Below are 9,718 nucleotides of genomic sequence, written 5' to 3'. Positions count from 1 at the left end.
TAAAATCTCCATCTAGAAACATCCCAGACAGGTGCTGGTGAGAGGGTTCAGCCTGGTAACCCGAGTTTGAACCCCAGAGCTCAACAAGGTGAAAGGAGAGAACCAGCTCTTGCAAGTTGTCCTCCCAATCGGCACGCGTGTGCCATGGCACATGAGGCACTAGCTAGTCTCAGCCTGCAGACACAAAGCAGCGACTCCAGCTGTCATTGTGCTAACCTGTCTGTTACGTTCTGTAAGGGCTGCTTGTGTGTGTGTGTGTGTGTGTGTGTGTGTGTGTGTGTGTGTGTGTGTGTGTATGTGCGTGTGTGTACGCGCGCGCGCTGGAATTGGAGACCCGGACCTCTTGCATGCTAAGCAGCTGTTCTAACATTGAGCCACACCCCCAGCCCCTCACTGGAGGTTCTAGGCAGGGGCTCTACCACTGAGCCACGCCCCCAGCTCTTCATTGGTGGATTCTAGGCAGGGGCTCTACCACTGAGCCACGCCCCCAGCCCCTCACTGGGGGATTCTAGGAAGGGGCTCTACCACTGAGCCACACCTCCAGCCCCTCATTGATGGATTCTAGTCAGGGGCTCTACCACTGAGCCACACCCCCAGCCCCTCACTTGGGGGGTTTTAAGTAAATACCCTCAGCTGAGTCATGCTCCTATCCCATAGTTTCATTGTTCCCACTGTTTCCTGTGTGGGGGTGGGGAGAGGTCACTGAGGCTCCTGAGGTTTTCGTTTTCTCTCCACTGAGTGTCTCTTTGGGAGACAGGGAGCTTGCTACATTGCTCAGGCTATCCTTGAACTCATTGCAATCCACTTTCAGCCTGCCAAGCGCTGGAAATTGCCGGCATAGGTTAACATGCAGGATCCTGAGGCTCTCTGTCAATGCGAGAGGTTCTCAAAGCAGGAAGCAAACACTCCCAGGGTCCACACATGCAATCAGTGTTGGGGAGTCAGTTTTATTGGGGATCCAGTGTTATAGATGACCTTGTGAAAAAAACCATAGAAATGCCCTACAATGACTCCCAGAGAGTCACGTGAAGCAGAGCGTGGAGGATGTTCTACATCCCTTCAGCTGTTTTCTCACTGACCATGACCGGCTCAGGGACAGGCAACGGGCCTGTTTTAGACAACGAGATGCATCAGAACCCGTTCTGGAGGTTCCGGCGGCGCATGGAGCAGAAGAAGGGTGCGTGTATGTGTGGCTTGGAGTTAGCAGGGTACTGAGGAAAAGGCCAGATGGGACACCTGCCGTCCGGATGCCTGCCACGCCCTCGTTCCTTGGAACACATGGATTGATTGATAGCCTCAACTGAGGGAAGGAGACAGTGGGCAGGTGGCTGTGACAGCATCTCTTATCGGGAAATCCCTGGGGGTGCAGGCCACCAGCCAGCCACAGACCTCTGAGGGCTGTAATCACATGGCCTTCATTTTTCATTTTTATCTATATATTTGTAAGTTTATTCTATTTTTACCAATAATGGGGGGTTGTCTATGCTACAAGTGTGAACTGAGGTCTTCTTGGTCCCCAGCTTAACATCTCCAGCCCCTAATTGTTTATCTTTTTTTTGGGGGGGGGTGAGACAGGATCTCACTTTAGCTCTGGGTTGCCTGGAACTCCCTAGATCAAGCTGGCCTTGAACAACTCGCAAGAGACCTACTGCTTCGATCTTCTCTGGTGCTGGGATTAAAGACCTGTGCCACCCTTCCCAGTAAATTTTTTTTTAATCTTTTGAGACAGAGTGCCTTTCTACAGCCAGGCTGGCCTCAAACTTCAGTGATCTGCCTGCCTCAGTCTCCCATATGCTGGGATTACAGACATACACAGATACACACAAACACACATGGACACACACATACACAGAAAATCTTTTTGTTTAAAAAAGGTCATCAGCACATATAGGCTAATATTTCTAGAACCTTGAGCCAAAATAAAGTTGTTTTGTGTGCATGCTTTTGGTTTTATTTTCCTTTTTGAGACAGAGTCTTTCCTATCCCAGGCTGGCCTTCAACCTGCTGAGTATTCAACGATGACCTTGATCCTACCTTAAGATTACAAGTGTATGCTACCACACCTGGCTCACGCTGTGCTGGGGATGGGACCCAGAGCCCTGGGCACTGTAGGCAAACTACCAACTGACTACATCCTTAAACGTGGTGTGAGTGTGCCTGTATAGATCATGTGTTTATGTGTTTACATATGACTGTGTGCACACGTGTAGCATGACACATGGGGAGGTCAGAAGATAAAGATGGATGTTGATTCTCACCTGCCACCTTGTTTGACACATGATCTCTCTGTTGTTGCCACTACTGGGTACCCCGGGCTCGCTGACCCGTGAGCTTTCTGGGGGACTTCCTGTCTCTGCCTCCCATCTCACCACAAGAACACCGGGGTTACAGATTTGCAACACTGCATTTATCTTTCCTCGAGCCCTGGAGATTTGAACTGAGGTCCTCACACTTGGGGTTTGCTCACTGAACCTCAGATCCATTTTCTCTACATAAAACAGGCTGATGCAAAGAAGGAGCCAAAATCTCGGTCCCCAGGATGAAGCCCTGTGCTTCCTTCACTGTGCTGTTATCTCAGGATGCTGTGATTGAAGCCAACCGTAGTGCGCATGCCTGTAATCCAAGCCCTTGGGAGACTGAGGCGGAAGTGTGAGTTCAAGCACCCTGACAAGAAGACTGTCCTACCGTGGTGGGAAGGCATGGTGCAGGTGCCTGAGGCAGGCCATCCACCAACCACCTCAGCATCGGGAGCCCTGGTAAGTAAGGCTGAAGTCTACAGTGAAGTCTAGCTCGCCCAAAATGGAGGAGTCCCTTTCCCATCAGGACTTCTGTAGATTGTCCTGAAGCTGTTTGTATTTTAATGTTAATTCCACTTCTGCGAGAGGGCTGCCTAGTCATGCGACTTCAACTAAACCTTCCCATTTTAATTAGTAAAATGAAAGAAAGCCGTTGACTGGGTGGGATGAGGGAAATAGGGGGTCTAAGAGGTCAGAGGGCGAGAGGTCAGAGGTCAGAGAGGCAGAGGAGGTGAGAGACAGAAGGGGAAGATCGTGGCAGCATGGAGCTTCCCAAGGACCAGCTGGACCCAGGTGGGATTTATTGCTGTTAAAAAGCTATGGACATTAAGGATTTTATAGGTCTAGCATCTTATATGAAGGGCAGTTTGTATCTTTGTCTATTTGATGCAATCTTGTCGTGTAGAGGGTTTGTGGATTGAGAGTTGAACATATAAACCTGTATGAAAAACTATCGGGCTAGAATCCACGGATCTCTTGTGAGTTCTAAGCAAGAAGCTTTCTCAGAACAAACAAACATGTCAGAATAGGCCATAGAGATATTGATGATCTGGAAAATGTACTTTTGTACATCTTCAGGGCTGTAGGGGAGGGACTCTCAAACATTCACATAGCAAGTAAATGTTAAAAAATGTAAACTGTAAAGGTAACTTTTATTCTCCCAATGTAATTATCATCTCTGAGACTTACTGCCTCTGTCTGCTGACCTGGGTCTAGTCCTGGAAGCTTCTAGCCCCTGCACAGTCTTATCTGGGCCTAGAATGTTTTCAGCCTCTGAGACTTACTGCTGAGTAAGTTCGTCCTTTCTTGTTCTTTCTGAACTCTGGCTGGTTCAACTCTGTTCTGGCTCAAATTCCTCTGACTGATTCAATCTGGCATCTCAGGCTTCTCCTGAATTGCTGTTTGTCCTCAGACTATCTCTGGCAATCTGTTCTAATCTTTTGGCTCCTTCTCATTCTCTGACTCATCCTGTCTTCACCTGTGTCTGGCTTGTTCTCTCTGCAACCTGTCTCTGCACAACTGTCCCAGTCAAACTGCTTCCTTACACACTCTCTCTCCCTCTCTCCGTGTCTGTCTGTCTGTCTGTCTGTCTGTCTCTCTCTCTCTCTCTCTCTGTATCTGTCTGTCTCTGTGTTTCTCTCTCCCCTTTTCTCTCTCCTTCCTTCCCTCCCTCCTTCTCTCTGTGTCTGTCTGTCTCTCTCTCTGTGTCTCTCTCTCTCCCCTTCTCTCTCCTTCCCTCCCTCTTCTCTCTGCGTCTGTCTGTCTCTCTCTCTCTCTGTGTGTGTGTGTGTGTCTGTCTGTCTGTCTCTCTCTCCCCTTCTCTCTCTCTCCTTCTCTCTCCTTCCCTCCCTCTCTCTCTCTCCCTCCCTCCCTCTCTCTCTCTCCCTCCTTCCCTCTTTCTCTATCTCTGCACCACTCTCTTGCGTAGCTTCTCTTTCCTCTCTCCGTTTGAGAGCTGGGCAGATCCTGTTCCATCGAATCTTTCTCTGATTCGTCACTTTCCCTGCCACTCAATTAGACATCACCTTCAAACATGGGAGCTTCCTTCTACAAACTAACCTTACTTTAAATTTTGGGGATTAAAGGTGTGTGCTAAGGGCCTGTCTGTATTCCAGCCAGAGGGATTAAATGTATGTGCTAAGGGCTGAATCTCACCACAACAAGAAATGGGTATTTTCAATAGATAACACAATTCACAGTAGGATCAAATATCCTGCAACTGTAAGTATCTTCAAAAAGTCCCAATAAATAACATATTGATCAATGCTAATCTCATAGCATATAGATCTTTTCTTGCAAAATTTATTTTAGGATTGTCAAGACTATTAAGCTATTAAGGAGCTTGCCTTAAAAGTCTGAGACATAAATTTCATCCTTGGAATCCATACAATGCTAGGAGAGAAAAAACTCCCAAGGCCTCTTCTCACACATACACATAAACAAACAAATACATTTTTTAAAAGGATCTAGTTTTAGGAGCCCATACACATGTATATCTATCTACTCTTTGGACAAATTATGGATGTCATTTATATGTGTGACATTGTGTATTCATTCATAAAATAAGATACTCAGCTGGTAGAGGGCTTGCCTAGCCTGCAGGAATCCCTGGTATGGCTCCGCAGTGCTGCATGAATGGGGAGCACCATAGCACACAAGTGGTCCTGCCACTGAGGACATGGAGGTGGGAGGGTTAGGGGTTCAAGGTCGCCCACAGCCACATTTTAAATTTGAACCCAACCTGGACTATACATGAGACCCTGTCTCAGAAAGTCAAATATTTTTTTAAAAAATGAAAAGAATAAAACTTCTAATGAAATTTTTTGCCGTGAGACTTATACAGCATTCAGCCACCCAGACAGAAGTATTTTCTGTTATAAACCAAAGTATTGATCTGGAGAAGGTGGCTCGGTGGCTAGAAGCACCTGTTGCTCCTGCAGAGTAACTGGGTTCCGAAAAGGCCAGAGAAGCATCAGATCCCCTGGAACTGAAGTGGTGGGTGGTTGCTGGGAATCAAACCCAGGTCCTCCGCAAAAGTGCGCTTAACAACCAAGCCATCTTGCCAGCCTGTGGGTTGGCTCTGTTAAGCTCCCCGCCCCCCCAGGTCCCAGTGACACACCAAGGTACAATTCTTCGGAGTTCATTCTGAGGAAGCCAGTGAGTTTGTTTATTAGGCTTAGTTACAGAGCAATGGACGAGGGTCATGGACAGGAACATGGGTGGCCCCAAAGCGGCCACTCTGGAAGGCTTGCAAGTGACAGAGAATGTGACTTCCTAAGGTTGTATAGATGGAGCTTCTACCCCAGCTCATTCCTGATAGGTTATTTCTCTGCCAATGAAATAGGCCAATTCAAGACAGATTAGATCATATTAAAGGCAGGTTTATTGGCAAGATCACTGGTCCCAGGGATTGAGGCCAGGGGATTTGGTCGCGATGGGGGGGGGGGTGGTACCTAGAGAGAAAAGAGAAGGAGGAGGAGAAAGGGAGGGGGAGAGATGAGGAAGAGAGAAAGGGAGGGAGAAAGGGAGGGAGAGAGAGTAATAGTGTCTGGATTATATAGGGCAGCCCAGTCCCTGGGCTGGAAATTTCATGGCTGGGGTAGGGTATACCAGGTAAAGACTAAGGGATGCTGGGAGGACATGGAAGCAGGTCAGCTTTGATATGTAAAATATACACTTCAGTCTCTTGGGAGGGGGAACCAAACACTTCCCACACTTGGGATGCTATGAAAAGATTGCCTTGTGTTCAAGGCCAGCCTGGGCTATGAAGAGAGACCCTGACTCAGAAAGAGAGGTGGGGAGGGGAGGGAGGGAAAGAGAGAGGAGGAGGAAGGCCAGTGATGTGGTCCAGCAGGTTTAAAAAAATGCCTGCCATGCAAGTCTGAGAGTCTGAACTCAAACCCCGGGTGTTCAGAACCCATGGCAGAAAGGGGGGAACCAATTCCTGAAAGATGACCTCTGAACTTCATGCTGGAGCACAGGCATGCCTGCAGTAACACACACATGTGTACACATAAATACACACACATACAAGGTACATATACCTCACACACACAGAAATAATAAGTACTTTTTCAAGAAGGGAGAGAGGGAAGGGTAAACTGGAGTGTTTTCCTGAGGTCTGTGCACTAACCTGTAAAATTAATAGAACCCAAGAAAGGTTTATATTTATAGCCAATTAACGCAAAGCCCTCACCACACCAGGGCTTGTTATGACCATCTGTGGTAGAAGACAGTTTGCATCAAAGGCTTTATTTCCAAGGTAGACGATGTTGAGACTGAACCAAATTAGGGGACACCTGGCAGGTGCTGGCTGAAGAATCACATGTCCTGTGGGAGCTTCGCCACACATCTGGAATCATCGAAGTCTAGACTGTGAATATGTGGACCCAGCATTTCTGGGTTTTGGTATCTATTACGGGGAACCGGAAACACAAGAGGACATAGGTCCATGGGTAGAGGGATTGTCTCGCATGCACCAAGCTCAGGGTTCACCAGGCACAGCAGGTGAGTTCCAGGCCAGCCAGGACGGAATCGCAAACCTCCATTTTCAAAGACAGAAGAGCACCATCTGTCCTGAACTGTGTTCTCCTTGCTCTGCAACTGGCTTATTTATCTCCTTAATCTTAATCGTCTGAGCGCCTTCCGCACTGTATGTATCAGGTCTTCGAGGTCTTGTGGCTTGCAGAGTATTGATTCACCATCCACCGTGGGCAGACATTCATTTGCTTCATTGACGCCTCTGAAAAATAAGACTGTGGTGAACGATTTAGAATCTTGATACCCACATATGCATGCATTGCTCTGAGCAAGAGAAGGCACAGCTGCAGGTTCCTGGCAGACCACCCTCGCAGCTGCAGTTCGCCCTGACAATGTTGCAACTGCAGGTCCCGGGCAAAGCGCCTGCTCAGCTGCAGTTTGGAACTGCCGATGTTGCAAGCCAGCAACTCCAGCCCCCACTCACGAGCTCCAGTCAGAGGAGGGTTGAGTGTCTCATCCGGCCCCAGCAATAAAAGCTATTTGTTTGTTTTGACATCTGGGGCGTGTGTAATAGTTTCAATTTGTGTTTTCCTGGTGGTTAAGGAAGCTAACCACCCTTTCATGTATGTTTATTGGGAGTGTCAAATCAGATTTACAGGTGGCTGCAAGGCTGGTGGTTTGCAGCCGCTTATTTCATCAGAACCAACTGGCCAAAAACCAACATGACATTCCTCCTGCTGAACCAAGAACTGAATTGGTTTATTCAAGGAATTAGGAGAGAGAATCGCTACATTCCCAGTCCGGCCAGATTTTGTGGGCACAGAGGATATCTCTCTTTTGCTTAAAAAACAAAAAAACAAAACAAAACAAAACAAAAACCAAAAAAAAAAAAAAAAAAAAAAAAAAAAAAAAAAAAAACCTTTTTAGTTGTGTGTGTGTGTAAGGGAGAGAGAGAGACAGAGACAGAGGATGTGTGTGAATGTGTGTGTGTGAAAGTGTTTGTGTGATCTGTAGCAAATTTGCAACTTGGTGTTCTTGTGGGTCTCCTAACATGTGGAGCTGGAGTTGTCTCAGTCTCTGTTCTCTGCCTTTGGTTCCCCTTCCCCTCCCTGGATGGGCCCTGCTGGGACTAGACGCCCAGGGTAGGGTGGTACCCAAGAGGGGCGAGGAAAATGGGTGGGGCAATGGGGAGGGACTTGTAAGGAGGCACTGAGAAGAGGGAGAGGTGCTGTGTTCAGAATGTAAAATGAATGAAAACAATTTTAATATACAAAAAGAGTAGAGTTTGTGTGCATGTGTGTGTATTCGTGTGTACGTGTGTGTGTGTGTTTGTGTGTGTGTTCGCATGCGTGCACATGCATGACTATTTAGAGGCCAGAAGAGGGCATCAGACTCTGGAGACAGAATTATATGCCGCTGTGAGCTGCCTGACGTGGGTGGGAGTCATGATTCTCTTAGTTCCTGAGCCATCTATCCAGCCCTGTTTTGTTTTTCTTTTCTTTCTTTCCTTTTTTTTTTTTAATTTATTTTGAACTCGTCAATCTTCGATTTTCAAGACAGGGTTTCTCTGCGTATCCCTGGCTATCCTGGAACTCTGTAGACCAGGCTGGCCTCAAACTCAAAGATCTGCCTGTCTCTGGCTCCCGAGTGCTGGGATAGAAGGCATGCGCTAGGAAAGCTGGGATCTGGAGGTCGGCTGAACTGATGACTTAAGCAGCAGGGTTATTAAGCAATACAGCGTCTTACAAGGGGAGGAGTGGACAGAGTCAGCAAAAAACTGTAACACAAGGGAAAAAGTCCGAGGGAAGCTAATCAAGCCTCGTTGCACAAGACGAACCCAGGACGTCACAAGCACATCAAAGCGGCCTTGGAACTCATAGTCACAGCCCTTTAGAGGGGAAAATATTAAATTTCCAGGATTCAAAACTGTAGCTCCCACAAGGCCCTGTGACCAGGCTATTGCTACCAGGCATACTCCTGGTATCCTACTCCAAACATTAGGGAGTCAGGACAAGCTTTGAATCAGCATGGCTCCCAACACTCTAGCTTGCTAAGCAAGCTTTCTGCCACTGAGCCACGCCCCCAGCTCCTCACTGGGGATTCTAGGCAGGGATTCAATCACTGAGCCCCGCCCCCAGCCCCTCACTGGAGGATTCTAGGCAGGGGTTCAATCAATGAGCCACACCTCCAACTCCTCACTGGGGATTCTAGGCAGGTCCTACCACTAAGTCCATGTGCCAGTCCTTGCGGTCAATTTTGCTGTAATTTTATCTTTCTACATCATGTGTGGTCTGTTGTATTTATCTTACCTTCTAAAGATTTTATTGTTAATTATGTGTCTATCTGCAAGTGTGTGTGTGTGTGTGTGTGTGTGTGTGTGTGTGTACACAGAAGTAGAGTAGCAGGCAGTTGTCAGCCACCTGCTATGGGTGCTTGAAACAAACTCAGGTCCTTTAGTTCTCTGCTAGAGCAGCAAGGGCTCTTAACCATTGAGCTCTCTCTCCAGCCCTCAGTTACTCATTTATTTCTTTTAGGACAGGGTCTAACTACGTAGTCTAGACCAACTTCAAACCCTGTCCTCCTGTCTCTGCTTCCCAAATGCCTGGATTAGTGTCACAGAACACAACACCCACCTCGGTACGTTGCTGATATTGTTTTTAATCTACGTTTGCACCAATGCCCCCACTGGGTTACTTTTTATTTTAATTTTATTTTATGTGTATGCCTGTTTTGTCTGCGTGTATGTGTGTGCTCTTGTCTACATGTATGTATGTGTACACATATACATGCCTGATGCCTGTGGATGCCAGAACAGTGTATCGGATCCCCCAGAACTGGAATTACAGATGTAGCTATGAGGGACCTGGGAACCCAGGTCCTCCGGAAGAGCAGTCAGTGCTTCTAACCACCAAGTGCCACCCACTGGGTTAAAACAATCCCAA

Source organism: Micromys minutus, assembly GCF_963924665.1.
Source record: "Micromys minutus genome assembly, chromosome: 32".
Taxonomy (NCBI): Eukaryota; Metazoa; Chordata; class Mammalia; order Rodentia; family Muridae; genus Micromys; species Micromys minutus.
Note: the sequence above shows the minus strand (reverse complement) of the source record.